Raw genomic sequence first — 16,728 nt, 5'->3', positions numbered from 1 at the left:
TAAAATCTTAAAAAAAAATCTGCACATGCTAATCTCAAGATGCCTGTTTTACAGGCAACTGGGGATGTGTCTGGTGTTCAGGAGAAAGATCCTGGTAGGGATGTACATTTGGGGGTGTTCGTTACGTGAGTGGTGTTTAACCCCGCGGGATTGGACGCCGCCCCCCAGGCAGGAGACGGAACAAGAAGAGGCCTGAGGACTGAGCTCGGGCTGACCGCAGCCCCAGGGCCCTTGGCCAAGACTGGAAAGCCGAGGCCAGCACGTGGGGTCCAGCCTCACACTGACGGTCACCTACGATTTCCCGTAGGTCCCAGGCCCCAGGGAGAAGCCCCCTTGCCGCCCTCTTTGGGGTGGCCGGTGTGTGGAGGAAGCGATTGCCTGCCTGCAGAGCCTTCCCAGAGTCCGACTCAGAAGGCTTGGTGTCGTGTGTTCTTTTGTTTTCGCTTGAAAATGAATTTGACAGGCAAATGACATAAGAAGATGGAGTGGAACCTGGGAAGTTTATAGAATATTATTCTGTCTGCTGGGGAGAGCTTGAGATGTTTCCTTTCACGTTGTTTATGGGGGTAAAAGCAAATAAGCCCTTGCGGGAAAAAACATTATCTTATTTTCTTCTCTCCTCCATCAGCCAAGCGCTGTTCCTTTTCCTTTTCCTTTATTTACTTAGCCCCTTTGCGCGAGAACCACTTGGTAAAAGAACAGATTTCGCTCTGGTTTCAAAAGTTAAATTATTAGAAAGTGTCTCCCTGTGTCGCCACCTTCCCTTTCGTCACTGAATCACACGATGTTTTTGCCTCTGACACTGAAATACCATGCCCGAGAGCAGGGTCGCCGCGACCGCGTGCCCACGGGGGAGGCTCTCACGGAGCGGTTTGTTCAAACCGCACGCCTCCTGGACGGCTCTGGCGGGTCTTAAATCAGGAACGCGCCGTTTCTGCTCAGTTTATAAATCACAGGTGTGAGGTTCTGTTACGTTTTGTTCAGAAGAATCACTGAAGGATTCTGTTTGACCAGTTTTTTCAAAGGTCTGGCTTGAATGCAGCCCGAAGAGAGAGCAAGCTCGTGAAGGGCCGTCATTTATTCATTTCTGTTGTTTTTTTTTACAAAATGTCAGCAAGAGAGCAGGCCTTGTGCTGTTTAGTCTCGCTGGGATGTCGGCGTCGATGTCTGTTGTATCAGAAGAGCAGCCGATGAGGATTAAAGGTTGCAGGGAGAGTCGGAACCCAAACTGCTCATTGTCGCTCTGGAAGAGTAAACATCGCCGAAGCCAAGAAGAAGTTTTCAGCCTAACTCAGCCCCTTGGAGTGAAGCTCGGGGGAAGGCAGTTATTATGGGGCTCCAAGCCTTATTTTTAGGGGAGCGGAATCTGGGGAAAGAAGAAACTCACCTCGCTCGGAAGGGGGTCTCTCTGCTCCGCATTACCGGGTGCATGAGAGGGGTCTCATTTCAGGGGGCTCAGGGCCTTGTTTTCCCTTCTCATTTGTCTTATGAAAATGATGTCTCATAAACACGCACAACCGCCTTCCCTCATCTGTCTGCCCCTCGGGCTCAGACACATGAAGACCCGGCGCCGTGCCCAGCAGACCCGACTCCAACCTCATGGGTCTCTGGACACCCCAGCGTCCTGGGGGTGGAGGCAGGTGCCATACCTGGGACCACGGCTTCTCGAACCGGGGGCCCACCTGCTTGCTCTAGCTTTAAATGGCCTGGTGGGCATTTGTGGCTGGCGGGCAGAGGGGTTTGGCTGTGGCCTAACAGGAAGCCTTAAGAGTTTGCTCTGTAATAATAACAAGACATCTATCGGGCACTTTGTCATGCTCTGTGCCCAGCCTTTTATACCTGTGGCTTTTATTTAATCTGCAGAGCACTCCTGTGAAGTAAGTCGGGACAATACTCTTCTGGTGACAGTCTGCTCCAGTCCCCAGAGCCGCTGAACTCAGAGCACATGTGGGAGCTTTGCCCCGGTGTCCCACTCTCTGGGATGTGGCTCTGGTTTGTTGGACAGAGGCCACTCTCCCTTGTGCGGTCAGTGGAGTGGGTTGAAGGGTGACAGGCGGTTGGGCTCTCTACCCCCAGGACACTGAAGGCCCCACAGCTAGAGCCCTTGCCCCTGAGAGTCGGAGGCATTACTGTCACTAGCTGGGACGTTGTACTGTGTGTCTAGGAGGCAGAGGGGGCAGCCGAGCCTCAGACACTGGACAGTTGGCCGGGGTCTGACGAGGTGTCGGTGGAGCAACTGGAGCCGTAAGTACCCAGACAGCTCAGAGTTCTGTCCTTGCCATCCTCCCTGCAGGAAGGTCTTCTGTGCACCCGGTTGTCCAGCATGAGTCTCACCTGGGTGCATCCAAAGAGCAGAAGGGGTGGATGTTAGTAACACGGAGAGAAGCTGCATCCCCTCTGAGCCCGGGCCGGCAGAAGCCTGAGAGACTGCAGCTGCGAGGCTTGGTTTCTCTGTTCCCTGGCTCACAGGCACCACGGAATGTCCTCTAGGGGTGCACTCTGGCTCCGTACCCGTGGGACTTCAATCACGCAGCTGCTTGTGTGCCAGTCAGCGTGGCCTCTGCCCGCACTACAAGCGATGCTGGCAGGTGCGGGGACCTGCGTGCAACCCAGGCAGTCGAAGCTGGCCCTTCGCTGTAGCAGGCGACTCTTCTTCACTTTATCAGGTCCCCTGCCAACTCACCCCCAGGACTCACTTGTACCTTATATAACGTTGAGACCAGAAACGCGACATTATTCATTGGTTCTTTTGTTTTTGTTTCTTTTTTTGCTTGTCTTTAGTGTGTATAAAGCCAAGTCTGGGTTTTCAGCAGCAGAACGCTAGCTTTTCTCTCCCTTTATGTGCCCCGTTTTTTATCATTTCAGGCTTTAATTGCACCCACAGTAAAGAACGCCCTAGCCCAGTAGAGGGTGCAGCCTTGCAGAGACTCTGGTTGCATCTGTGCGCGTCTCTGAAGGGCTTGGGCTCCCCTGAAATGTGTCAGCTTGCTCCCTGCGGGCCTGTCTTTCTGTGCGGCTCCGTGTCCCTGGCTGTGACTTGGCCCTGGTTCTAAATGGGGAATGTTGTGTCCTTTATTCTTTGGTCCTGTCTGCCCACCATCCTCTGGGGGATACAGTGGTGAACACAGGCACCTTTGTCTCTGGGCTGGGCAGGGGCGCCAGCGTGGCCTAGGCAGGGTGTCGGAACAGCTCCAGGCTGCTCCACCGTGAGCTCTGCCCTTTGTAGTTTAGGCCTGTGGGCAAGTTCTCATTGTCTTCCTGGGGAACTGACAGTCCCTTTTGTTATGAAATGTCCTTGTGGTCACTAGCACTGCTTTTTGTCTTACTCGGTATCATCAGTACCACCACCCAGCTTTCTCTGCACATCTATCCCCGTGCTCTTCGTGTTCCCATATTTAAAGCAAATCTCCTGTAAGTGGTGTATACTGAGATTCTAGATTCTTACCCACTCTGACAGTCTTGCCTTTCAGTGGGTGTGCGTGGTCCTCTGCATTCTGTGCAAGTGCTGTGGCGTGTTTGGGGCAAACCACGCATGTCACCGCCCTTCCCGTTCCGTGTGCTTTTTCCTGTCCTCGCGTCCTTGCAGAGCGCATGTCACCCCTCTGTTAGCCTGTTGCATTCTCGACTGAGATTTTAGGATCTGCGTCAGTGGCTACTTGTATTATTTCTGAGACAGGGCTCAGACCTAATACTTTACCCCCCACCTGCTGTCCTCTCTCCTTTGTGTGGTCTTCCAGTTATGTGTAAACTCCAAAGGATATCTTTTATGGTTTTGTGTAGTAAATAGTTTTTAGATCTGTCCACATATTTATGTTCCATTTTTTCTCATTTCTCATATTTTCATTTTTCCACTTGGAATTGTGTTCCCGGTTCCCTGTCTGAGAATCTCTCGGTGCCAATTTGCTGGCAATGAATTCTGTCCCTTTTTTTCCCCTGTCTGTAAACATCTTTGTTTCACTTCCATTTTTGAAGAATGTTTTCTCTGAGTATAGAGTTCCAAGGTGAGAGGGACTGTGGCATTCTTCTGTAGTCCCTCGGCTGACCTCCCATTATTGCTGGTGAAACAGCAACCCGAGTCTCATTGCTGCTTTGCGAAGGCAGTTTGACTCCCGAGCCACCCCCCACCCCACCCCCCACCCCCCGCCCATGCCTGCGGCCGCTTCTCTCTCTCTGGTTTGCAGTAGCTTCACTGTGATGCACCCAGATTTTGGGGTGTTGAACCTGTTTGGGGTTTGTAGGATTTTCTGGATCTGTAGCTTCATGTCTTCTGTCAGTTTTGCCTGAACCCCATTTTCTTTCCCCTTTTCCTTGGGGTCTCAGATTACATGTGTGTTAGGTATTTCTGCATGGCCTCTGTCTCTCTTATGCTCTTTTCTGTAAGTCTTCATTTATTTTGTTATTCCCTGTGGGACAGTCCAGGTGCAATTTTATTGGCCTTCCCTGATGTTCTTCTGCCTGGAATATATGTTTAGCTATTGAGTTCATAATTTCAGTTATTGTATTTCATTGTGAATGAACAAATACTTCCCATTCTCTTTCCCTGCTGGGAAGCAGTCTTTTGGGGTTCTGCCTGGTCTTAGGTGTTTGTTTGTTCGAGGGCCCCCTTCCTCAGCAAGCCCAGTTCTGGCCTCCCCGGCACCGTGGCACCTGAGAAAGCCCAGTGTGGCTTCCTGTCCCTTGTGCCTGGCTCCTTCCGACCTCCCACCTCTCTGCCCAGTGGGGAGGAGGATTCGACAGTGCTGCCTTCCTTTCTGGGCCTTCTCTTCTTCCTTGGAACCTGGCCCTACCACACCTGGCTGCTTTCTCAACTCTCCGTTTCCTTCAGATAGGGTTTTTGTGTGTTTTAGCCAAAATCTCTAGTTGCTCTCAGTGGGCCAGCTGGTCTGCGACAAGGATCGTCACTGAAAGCAGGAAGAAACCTGAGTGTCTGATTTGGAATCCGAATTCAGTGTGAAGTGCCCGGCTTATACATTTTGCTCTGCACGGAGCTGTCTGTCCCAGATGGAGGCGAATAGAAATACCAGTGCCCTCCAAGGTGGGAGGTGTGGCCTTCAGGAACAGGGCTTCCACTGACTCCCAGACTGAGGCCCAGACCGGTTCCCTGCCCCTGGGTTTCTTATCCCCAAGACTGCTGCAGCTGCCCACCTACCATGCTGTTCCCGGGCTCACACTGTCTCTGGAAAGACTCCGTGATCCGAAGCCAGCAGCACCAACGCAGGATCTCCCGGGAGACTTCTGGCGCAGGGATGCCCTAGAGATTGCTGTAGCTCCTGGTGTATCTTGTAGCCCACTTCCTGGCTGGCTGTGTACCACAGGCCAGATGGGCAGAGTGGCAGCTCTCTTGATGGCCGCTTTCGCAGTGGCTGCTGGTAGAGAGGTGCCCTTGGGGGCTGTGCCTAAGGAGCTCCAGGTAGGACAGTGACAGTTCTGGTGACAGACAAGGATCTGATAAGCAGCACGTGATCCCTTCCACTGCTGGGAAACCTTGTCTTATGTAGACAGTGGCCAAAATGTCTGGCATCTGTCCCTGTCACCTAAACATTAATTACACAGTCCACCTTGTCTCAGGTCCTCCCCAAAGGCACTCATTTGCTTAAACTGTTCCTTTTTCCTTGGGCAGCAGCTTATAAAACAATTGTATGTGTTTGCTGTCCACCAAGAAAAAAAAAAGGAAGTCATACCAGAGAGTAGTTAAAAGGCACTTACCCTTATCTAAAAATCTCACCAGGCAGGGATAAGCATTAAGTTCAGGAATGTCCTCAATCTGTGTCTCTTATCTCCTCCGATGCTTTACCTGTAATTGTGTACAAACAGGTTGAACTGTATTTGTGTTTGGCAGTGTGCTTTTTTCACTAGGTAATGCTTAGGAAACATTTTGCATATAGCTTTCATCTTTAATGGCTTTATAGATTCCATCTCATGTTTATTTAGCTCATTCTCCAGTGATGGAAGTGGAGATTATTTCTTATTTAATGCTAATCATGTGGGGGTATTTTTGAATAACTTCTTTGCCCACTCATTTGAAAGGAAATACTGTTTTAAACGTGAGTATATTATTCAATACTGAGAATGGACAGAATTTATTCAGTTGTATTGCTGAATCTGACTACTGTGTTATTTTGGATTTTGAATTGAGATTTCCTCCCTTCCTCATCTGGCTTTGGCTTCATATTTGTACTAACTTTGTAAAATGAATTCATTGTAAAATGAATTCAGAACACATGTCTTTAAAATATGCTCAAGGCAGATGTATTCACAAAGGAATTGCTCCTTGAAATTCACCTACAAAGTCATTTAAAACTAGAGCTGTTTTTGTTTTAATCAAGTAATCCTTGGATGAGATTTTAAAATTCCCTCGTAGATACTGACATGCGATATGTTTTTCAGTGTTTTACTTAAGTTGAATATTTCTATCTTTCCAGAAAATCATAAATTTCACTTAATTTTCAAAATTATTGGCAGCGTTATATGTGTGCACACTTAACTCTCCTTTTTTCTTGTCTAGAAATGCCTGCCAGTGATTTGCTTTCTGATTTTTTTTCTTATTCTCTTTCTTCCTCCTCCTCTTCCTTCTTTTTATGTTTAAAAACCAAGTAGTAGGGTCACACGTGAATTGGAATGTTTATCACTTTTCTAGCATGTTCATGTTGACAAATGTTTTCATATTTGCTGCTTCCCTCTGTTTCCTGCTGTTCTTCCTCTCCCCGCCATCAGAATTTAATGTTTATTTTATGTTGATTAAATGTTTCTGAATGTAAAGTCATGATTTTTATTTTTAAACTGACTTTTAAGTTACCAAAATACCGTTATTTCTCATTTGTCTGGAATCCGACTTTTGGTTTTCTTTCAAATAGCATACTTATTTCGGAGCCAGTTTCCAAATTGTAGGAAGTTGATTTTTTTCTTTTTATTGGTTTAAACCTGTTTTTCTCTTTCACTGGAGCATGAGGTAGGCAGACAGTACAGCTGGTCGATTTCCCTGGGAATATACGTGGGGTTCTATTCACGGCGTGCTGCCTGCCATGAGGTGTGTGTTCCAGGCGCTGTGCTCGGGGTGCATCACTTGCGTAATTCCCACAACAGCCGTACAAAGGAGCTTCTCCCGCTGTAGCCCCTACTGTTTGTACATGAAGAAACCGAGAGTCCACGAGGTTGCGTAACTTGGCACTGGAAGACTCTCGTGAGGCTGTGGGCCAACCCTGAGGCGACAGTATTGACGTCTCCTTTCCGTAAATCTGTGGAGGGGCCTTTGGCGAGACTGATTGTTTCAAAGTTCAAAATTTACATGTTAAAGCAGCCTGATTAATTGCATTCAAAACCTGCTAATCCTCACGTCCACTAGATAGAGTTCGAAGCTTCTACTCCAGTTTTATGAGTTTTCCCTTGTCTAAGAGTTTCGGCTTGGTATGTTTGAACGCTGTGATTTGGGAAGTAGGAATTAAATATTCATTGCAGATTATACCTCTATTAATATAAAAGTACCATCTGGAATTGCACCCAATGTTTTTCCTTTTTGCTGTACATTTCCTTTGTATAATGTTAATCTCCTACTTTATTTTGCTTATTCTTGGTATATTTTTGTGTTCCACTCGTTTTATTTTTCTTTTTGGTGTGACATTGTGATTCCGGTTTGTCTTTTTTTAAGCCACCTAGCATTGTATTTTTGTTTTTAGGCCAGTCTGGCAGTCTGAGTGTAACAGGACACTTCGATGTTTTAAATGTGCCGTCTGTTATCTAGTTTCTTTATGCAATTCTGTGTTATATGCTTCCTTGCTTTTCCACTGTTTTCTTTCTTCTCTTACCCCAAAACTGTTGTGTTTTACTGTGCTGGTCTTTTCGACTGGTTATGTGTTTCTCCAGTAGTTAAGAAAGTTTGTTTTCTATGTCTGATTTTGGTTGTATTGTTTTATGTTTATGAAAATCCAATAGAGAACTTTGAAAATGAAGTGAATGTAGGTTTATTTCCAGAATAAAACAGGGTCTATTTTTAGGGTGAAGAATTAATTATGCTTTTACTTTCTCCCACCCACTTTCTGGTTTTGATTTTTCTGGAATTGGGCACAGATTATAGTTGAAATTATATTTTGTGTAATTATTTAATGAAGTTATATTTTCATATAATTAAAATATAGAATTACTTTTAAAGAAAGTTTTTGTTTGCATAACCATATTTACATGAGTCTGTAATGCTAAAATAGTTTTAATGAGTGTTACCATTTTATACCATAAATTGAGTTCTTGATTTTTTCAATTTTATTTATTTTTATTTTTTTAGAGCAAGCAGATCTTCAGATGATTTCATTGAAATCCTTTTTGGGCTTGCTCACCTGAGAATTACTTCCCATTCGTTCCTCTCATGGAGGAGCAGTGAATTACAATGCACAGAATTTCTGTGGCATGTCTCTCTCCGCCATCCCCCCTGGAAACGCTGTGTATGCTATTTCATCATTTTCTCTTTAGTATTGTCACAGAGAAGCTTGAAGCCATTCTGATTTTCATTTATTATACTGTATGGGGATACTTCAAGCGGAAAGAGACATTTATTCAGTCATTTCCACGTGAGGTCTGGAGGTGAGTGTGTGATGCTGCCTCACCACAGCGGGGAGCTCTCTGGTGTTCTCACCATTGTCCTCAGTGTTCTGTTGTTTCAGTCGTACTCCTTGTTGCAAAAAGGCTGCCATAGCTCCGTGCATCACTACTACTTTCATAACAGAAAGCAAAGGGCTAGAAGTGGGCTTTTCTGTAGTGAGTCTGTGCTTTCATCAGCAAAGAAAACCTCTGGGCATTTGCTCAGCTGACTCTCTGTGATAATCCATGGGCCAGAATGAAGTTGTGGCTGTTTGTGTTCGTGAAGGAGGCCAGCCACACGAGTTTGTCCTAGGTCGGTCAGGGTTCACCTGTGAGGCTCGGCAGTTCACCTCCAATAAAATCTGTAAGTCAAGAGCAAGAGGAGGGTGACCAAGCAGGGGGTGGTCACACCCCAGAATCCGAGTCAGAGGACCGAACGCAAATGCAGTAACCGTCAGTGTCCAGGAAGCGGACATCGACCTCAGCATTCTTTACCAGAACATGGCCTGCTGTCATTGTTGAAAGTTGGTTTTGTTCCCCAAGATCCCCAAAGAATGTTATATTTGACGTGAGTGAGTTCAAGGGGACCAAATTATCCTGCTTGAAGAGGATGTTATATTTGACGTGAGCCAATCAGGCCCAAACGCTGCATGTTTGCACTCCCTTCAGAGTGGAATGCCCACAGCCTGGGGCCCAGGGAGGCCTTAAGGGAGTGACTCTACCTCCTTGCCACCCTCTTATCCTTGTCCAGTGGCAAGACCATCCGTTCGCCTCCTGGCCTTGGGAGCAGACAGATCCAGTCCAGCCTGCGATGACTAGTAACAGTCCCGTTCAGGGAAAAGTCGAGCTTTGTCCAACAGGCCAAAACAGAGAGTGACTGCATCTCTGAAAAGGGCGGCCCACCAGCACCAGCCTTACCAAACTATGTCAGCTTTCTTCTGCAGCCTTTAAAAGTCAGAACCGCTGCTAAGTGGCCCACACAAATGTCATTCGGCCCGAGTTGGTCGGGGGACAGAATGAAGGACGTAGGCAGGAATGGAACACAGCTGCCAGAATAACCCCAGAGAGGGCAGCTCTTAAGGATTGACTCTTTGAGACAGTAGGGAGCAGAGAGAAGAACACATCTCTACCAGAGCCGTGACGATGAAAACTGGACACTCTGCCACCTTAAAACGTGTCTGGGGGGAGGACAGTGGCCCCCGAAGGCAGAGGGAAGCAGTGTAGCTGAGCCCAGGCTGTCGGGGGTTCGTGCTCTGGGGCACAAGCAGGGGGCAGAAATGGAGCATGAGGTTGTTACTGTCTGCTAAGGGTGTGCTTCCTCCCAGAGCTGGCAGCTCTTCCCCGGGGTCTGGATGACCAGAGTTTGAAAGCGCTGGCTGTTTCCTTCTGCACAGACCCTCCCAGGCGGCAGGAGGTGATGGCCAAAGTGCACATGGAAGTATCTCGAAGCTCAGACGGCTTCATCCAGCACTGCTGTTGTCCCCACTCCCAATAGCTGTTGAGTCCTGAGAAAGCTTTCCTTTGAAGTGTAGTGTCTGTAAAACTGAGGCAATAAAGGGCGGAGGATGCCCTTTGGATGCAGGAGCGGTTTCACCCCAGCGGACAGCTCTGCCCAAAGCAGAAAGCCAGTGGTTTGTGCTCGGGCACGCCCAGACGCGGGGCAGCTCCCAGACGCGGGGCCGCTTTTCTGCAGCCAGCGCCCCGCGTGGCGTGTCGGGTGGACGGAGAGTGTGCTCCAGACTGCGCTCGTACCCCCATGCGTGCTTCTCCCTCTGGAACTCCCGGCTCTCACCAGGATTAGGGACCTCAAAGGGAGTGCAGTAAGAGGGAGAGGCCCCCGTTTCTTGTGTCTCGGGAGGGTAAATATTTTGTTTTAGCCCAGGCTTCTGTTTCATATTCAGCACAGATGCAAGAGCCTGCAGGGTGCGGGGCTGCTTCAGACTAATCCCGTCTCAGAGTGAGACAAACCTGTGCTGATTAATGGGGCTTATTCGAATCTCCTGCCAGCGAGATTCTTAAGAAGCTTAATTTCAGATGGGTCCTGCAGAGGTTTTTAAATAGCTTAGGATTTGGTTCTCTTCAATTTTAAAAGACCTCTGTAGAATTAGCTCGCTAGCTATTAAGACTGATCAGAAATTAGTTGATTAGGTGGAATATTATGCCGTTATCACTGTTTGGAGGATTATTAACCGTGTTTTAATTAAATGAAAATTATACAACAGCTATTTAGTTTTCTTCTTTTTTTTCCTCTTTTTGTTCCATTTGCAACTCCCATTGCCCCCCATGGCCTTTCCAGCCACCCCAGATGCCCCGCAGCAAAGCACCATGAGGTGGTCCTCTGAAGCTGCCCAGAGCAGAAGTGCCTGAGGTGGGGGGGCGTCCCCACCCCAGTGTGGGCTCTGAGTGCTCTTTGTGCTCTGGGGGTGCAGGGTCAGCTGTTTCAGGTATGCCCCCCTTACTGTGAATTCAGACCCCAGTTGTGGGCTAGGTCTCATCGTAAAGCTGGACATTTCGAGGTGGAGGGAGTGTCGCATTTTGTGGCCACTGTAGAATTTGCAGAACACAGCAAGCTGGGCCCTTCGTGCATGGTGAAGGCGGGGCTTGGGTTGTGGTGGACAGGGGACCGGAAACCAAAGTCTTTGGGGAGGCAGAGTGTTCGCCCTCTGTGCCATGTGGCTCACATTCGAATTCTGTGGGTAATTCCAAAGCTCCTCAGATGACTCTAATCAGAGAGGACAACTGTCACTGATGACATTGCTCAGCCTCCGGTGTCTCTTAAAATGAAGCCCAAGGACAGTCTGCACAAGCCTCACCTGGAGGCGGGGAGCTTCTCAAATTCAGATTCCCGGGCGGCGCCGCGCCCCTGCATCTGATTTCAGTGTGCTCCTGGCTGAGTTCGCACGTCTGCCGCTTACACACTGGGCCAGCATCGTGGCGATCACGACGCTGTCCCCTGAGCATCCTGGAGTTCCAGGTGAGTGCATGGGCCTCACGTGTGCCCGGCCCACGTGGGCTCCGGCCTGGCAGGTGCCGCAGCTGCCGAGCTCCCGTGGGAAATATCTTCTCCTGTGGAACAGCCGTGTCAGGCTGCCCCGCCTGACAGTCACCCAGAGGGCCACCCCGCCCTTCTCTTCCTTCCTGTAAGCGTTCCCAGCAGGTGAGGGCAAGGCGGCAGGGCAGGCATTTGTGCATTTTGGGGCCTCACCGGGGCCAGCTGCCACTCAGAACCTTTGCCCTGTGTCCCTGCACACGTGCATTCCTCTACACACAGCAGGGGCAAAGGAGCCAGGCATCCACAGAACCTGCTTCAATAGATTCTTGGGGTTTCTGAAACTTCCTGGTCCTGCACCTGAGTTGACCCCCAACAGGCTCTCTCGGTCTGTCTCACCTGGCCCACAGGTGCACATGGAGACTGGCACGCGTTCAGGTGCCCGGTCTGCTGGAGAGACTGAGGTCACCGTGACCCCAGGGCTGCCTTCGCCATTCTGTCCCCTGGCTGTGCCCCAGGTGTGTACCTTGGCCCAGGACGAGGAGATGCCCCGTCACTCTCAGAGTCGGGAGCCAATCGTTACACCGCGGAGCACTCACCGCCCTTCACCCCGCCTCCTCCTGGCTGAGCACAGACTTGCCTTTGTTTCTCCCTCTGTTCAGTGGATGAGACTTCAACTCCGGGTTCTTCCTGAGGCTGAGCCCAGGCCCGCACTGTGGCTCAGGAAGGAAGAGAGCAACCGCAGGGTCAGCATCGCAGGCAGAAGGAAGGAGAGAGGTTCATGAACTGGGAAGACAACAGAGAGGGTCCCGTACAGCTTTGTCTTCGAAAAACAGAATTCTAAGAATGCCCAATCACAGCAATAGAGAAAAGGCATGATTCTATAAGGAACTGAAAAAAGCAGACACACTCCAGAGTTTGTAAAGGTCGTAAGAAAATTCTAAGTACACTTCCGTGCAGATAAGTTTGAAAACTTCTGTGGAATGGAGCGTGTTCTAGGATTGTGGAAATTTTCAGAATCACTCAAACCATAAGACAGGAAAGAACTTGTCAACAATACAGCATTTGCCTTGCGGTTCCTGGTGCCACGTGCCCGTGGGTTGTTCTCCGGAAAGCCAAGGCGTGGCCGGGGCTGCTGCGGGCACTGACATTCTGGGTCCCCGTGGTCATCTGATATCCTCCTGTGTCAGACTCCAGATGGTACTCAGAGTGCAGGCTGGGTGTTGGATGCCCAGGGTGCTGAGGTTCCCCAACCCCTCTGCAGGGCGCACCCTGCTGGCATCAGAGAGGCCCAGCACCTTCCATGTGCTGAGTCACCAGGGTCAACCTTGTTTTTTACTTTTCTTAATGTTTTAAAACGTGGGTATTTCCCATCTCTTTCAAACCTGTTTTGCTGTTAACATAAAATAGTGCTTAATTACTGATCAAGGTGCTTAGTATTCTCCGTACAAACCCCTAGTGGATTGGTCGTTTTGGGGACATGGAGCAACACTCTCCCCGTCTTTCTTCATTCCTGTGACCCTCTGTGTGGTCACGATGTCTGTCTGGCAGTAGGCGCCGTCTTGCTCTGGGCCGAGAGCACCCCTGTGACCTTGCAGAGGTTCTGGACCTCTCTGTTACTGAAGTATTGCCTGCCTGTCCATCTCGTGAGCCCCTCTGGCAAGCCCAGCGGCCCTTCCCCTGCCAAGTGACCTCAGAGCTCTCATGCAGGGCCCTTTGGAAGCATGTCCCAGGCCCATCTCATTGGCCCCACCTTCAGGTCACCGGAGGAATTTTCAGTGACACAGCGGCAAACACCTATTTTCAGCCCTCTGCCTAAACTAAGGAACCTTCCCAGCGCTCAGAGTCCCTGTCTGTACATTCCTGTTTCATGTACGCAGCCGTGCAGGGTCCTGAGGGCCATCTTCCCACAGGAGGGGCGACACAAGGGGCCTCAGGGCACAGGGAGCAGCCACAGTTACTGCGGGACCAGCTCAGGTGACCGGGGTGGGGGAGAAACCATCTGCGTTGCTCTCTGCACCGAGGAGCAGCCCTCCGCCTTATTGAACAGGGCTGACCTGTGCTCCCCGGTCTGAGGCACTCGCTGGATTTTCTCATCGTGTCTTGATCAGCCTCCAGGATGACATCGGTATTGATCGAGTCTACGTTGGGCTAGTCTGCCCTTACAGCATGGGCGTCGCTCCTCCCCCGAGGGGGTGGGGAGCATACAGCTTTGGCCGTGAGCCGGTTTGTCTGCCCCGTGAGAACTCAGGTGTTGATAGCCACGTGGTCTCAGAGAAATTTAAAACCACATTAAGGATTTTTAAAAAATATCTTCATGTTGCCCAGTTTTTAAAGTCTCCATTTTATTGGCCACGAAGCGACCAGAGTAACCACTGCAGTCCCAAGCCCATCAGAAAGTGGGGTGAACTGGACCCCAGGGCCCGTCCTCTGTCCCCAGCATCACGTTCCTGGCACTGGTCTTGTCTGGGAGGGAGAACAGCGGGCTGCACACGGCTGCCGGTGCTGACTTCACATCAGCTCCACTTCCACTCCATTCCCACAGAAAGCTCAAGGATGAAAGTCCCCGGCGGCCAGCCCCACCCCCCGCCCCGGAGGGGTTTCTGTACGGGCATCTTTCACTGGCTCTGAGCTGTCAGGACTGCTTGGCAGGGATGTGGCTCTTCACACGCAGGATTTATTGCTTCTTTTCAAAGAAATTATTTGCTGCTCCCCTTTTCTTGGCTCACTGTGAGGACCTAAAATCTGAGTTCATGTACATGCACACACACATACTCTTACCTCATGGGATGTAACATGCGCCTCGATTTTTTCTTAAAAATGGGATACCTCTTAAATTTTCTGATTGCCTATTCCCAGCAAAACTTGGAGCCTCATGAATATGCAGAGAAGCTTTAGTAAAACGATGTGAGTGCAGACACACCGTGGCCAGAGTGCCTGGTGGGTTCCCACAGAGAGAAGGAAGCCAAGAGAGTAGGACATGACTGGGTCAGTTAGGTTGACTGCGATTTGACCAGGAGCAAGGCTTCCTCCTCCCTGTGTTAATTCTCCCAGGGGCTTCGGGAGGGAGCCAAGTGCAATGAGTCACGGAGGTCTCCAGGGGACCAGCACCCCCGCTGTGCGGAGCAGGGGGGCTGGGCTTTATGTCATTAGCATTACAGATCTGGGTCTAGGGGGTGACATTCTTTGGTAATTTGTTTACAGTGAAGCTCATAGATTCTTCCTTCATCTAACAATCAAGTAATTCTTAAAGGGGGGGCGGTGCTGGCCTATCAGTCAGCTTGTCCTTGAAGACTCAGCCATCAGCTCTAATGGAGCACAGTGTTAATTCCAGAATGTGTTTTCCCCCAGCAACGAGATTGGTAGGTTACACTGGCTTCTCGTGATTAATTACAGTCAAGCTGTCCCTATAACTATAATAAAGGAAAGAAGCCCATATTGTGATTTCTGACCTAATTGCTTTTTAATGGCACTGATTTTCTTGCTCATTTTCACAATCTGCTTTTAAGAAGTCGTGTTCCCAGGCAGGAGGGGAAATTGGTGTATCTGTTGGCCGTCTTCCTTCAAGTGGACTTGGTGGTCATTGTTGCAGCTGCCAAAGTGCTTGTGGCCGTGGCCGTGGCTGAGCTGCAGAGAGTCTGACACACCCGCATCCTCCTGCCGCTGATGTCCCTTTGCAGGGGGACACCTCCCACTCTGCAAGCAGGTCCTTCATTCCCAGCTGTGGGACACCGAGTGGGAACCTAAGTTGCAAAGCCAATTTCTGCGGGTGCTCCCACGCTGGCGGCAGTGGGTGTGACTTCCGCGTGCTCTCGGGTCAGGAAGGCTAGTGTTGGGGGGCCCGTCCTGGGGCTGAGTGACAGGTCCCGGCCTTACTGCAGGCCCACAGCAAGGCTTGTTCACACTCTCCACCTTGGTGTTAAAATGACTAGTCAAGCCCTGGCCTGGTGACTCAGCTGGTCAGAGTGTTGTCCAGTACACCAAAAGGTTGCGGGTTCTATTCCTGGTCAGGGCATGTACCTAGGTTGCAGATTTAATCCCCGGTCAGGGTGCTTACATGAGGCTACTGATCGATGTTTCTCTCTCTTTCTACTCCCCACCCCTGTAACATCAATAAATCTATCTTCAGGTGAGGGTTTTGTTGTTTTTTTTAAAGGACTGGTGGAGAACAGTTTCCTGGGGCCAAGGGTGCTTTAGTTATCTGTCCCAGCCTCTCTCTGAGCCAGACCACTGGTGTCACCAGCTTGGTAACTCTGTCACCCTCAGACCACACTGGACTGTTTCCTGTGGCCTTTCCAGGCTGGAAGCCTGGGGGATGCTCTGAGCCTGCCTCAATGCAGTGCTCTCTCGGGATCCTTGGGAACACCATCTCTCTGGGTGCATGTTTTTCAAAGTCTGTGGAGCTTGCCTTGAAGGGTCCCTCATGGGTTCTGCAGAGCCTGGTCCTACTTAGCTGGCCATTTCTGTCTATAGGGGATATAGCAATAGCAAATTGTGAAAATGAACAAGAAAATCAGTGCATTTAAAAAGCAGTTAAGGCCCTAGCTGGTGTAGCTCAGTGGATTGAGCACAGGTCTGCGAACCAAAGGATCACTGTTTCGATTCCCAGTCAGGGCACATGCCTGGGTTGCAGGCCAGTTCCCAGCAGGAGACGCACGAGAGGCAACCATATATTGATATCTCTCTTCCTCTCTCCTTCCCTTCCCTTCCCCTCTAAAGATAATTAAATAAAATCTTTTTTAAAATTTAAATAAACAAACAAATAAATAAATAAGAAGCAGTTAGGTCAGGATCACAAGTGGGCTTTCTTTGTTTACTGCGGCTTGTGGACCACGTGCTTCTGATCAGTCAGCATCTTCCCCTGCGGTGTCAGAGTCCTGGTTTTCAGAAGAGCCAGGCTGTGCCCTTGCATTCTGGGTCTTAGAGACCAGCTTGGGAAGGGCCTCACTGTGACAGGCCCATAGTGTGTAGCCCTGGTCCCTGAATGGCTGTGTTCCGGGCAATTCAGGGCTCTCCCGAGAGCTGACATGTCCCTTGCCCTGTGCCAGCATCCCCTACATTGTTTGGAGCCAGCCTGGTGGGGTGAGGGACGCGCGTCCCTGCTGTCCAAGGTAAGGGGGAGCGGCCAGGTGGCTGTGCCAGGTTCCAGAGACAGCTGTGTGAAGCCACAC

At 49.8% G+C, this 16,728-nt stretch overlaps 1 protein-coding gene across 1 annotated transcript in view; it reads left to right on the top strand.

The window, feature by feature from the left end:
• The window catches only part of GALNT2 (polypeptide N-acetylgalactosaminyltransferase 2), a 153,369-nt gene that overhangs the window by 109,925 nt on the left and 26,716 nt on the right, over nt 1-16,728 (top strand). The gene's annotated exons all lie outside the window — the stretch shown is intronic.

This window comes from Sturnira hondurensis, unplaced genomic scaffold (genome assembly GCF_014824575.4).
Source record: "Sturnira hondurensis isolate 20B ecotype Veracruz unplaced genomic scaffold, ASM1482457v3 Scaffold0018525, whole genome shotgun sequence".
Lineage (NCBI taxonomy): Eukaryota > Metazoa > Chordata > Mammalia > Chiroptera > Phyllostomidae > Sturnira > Sturnira hondurensis.
This window is presented reverse-complemented; position numbering and strand designations above follow the sequence as displayed.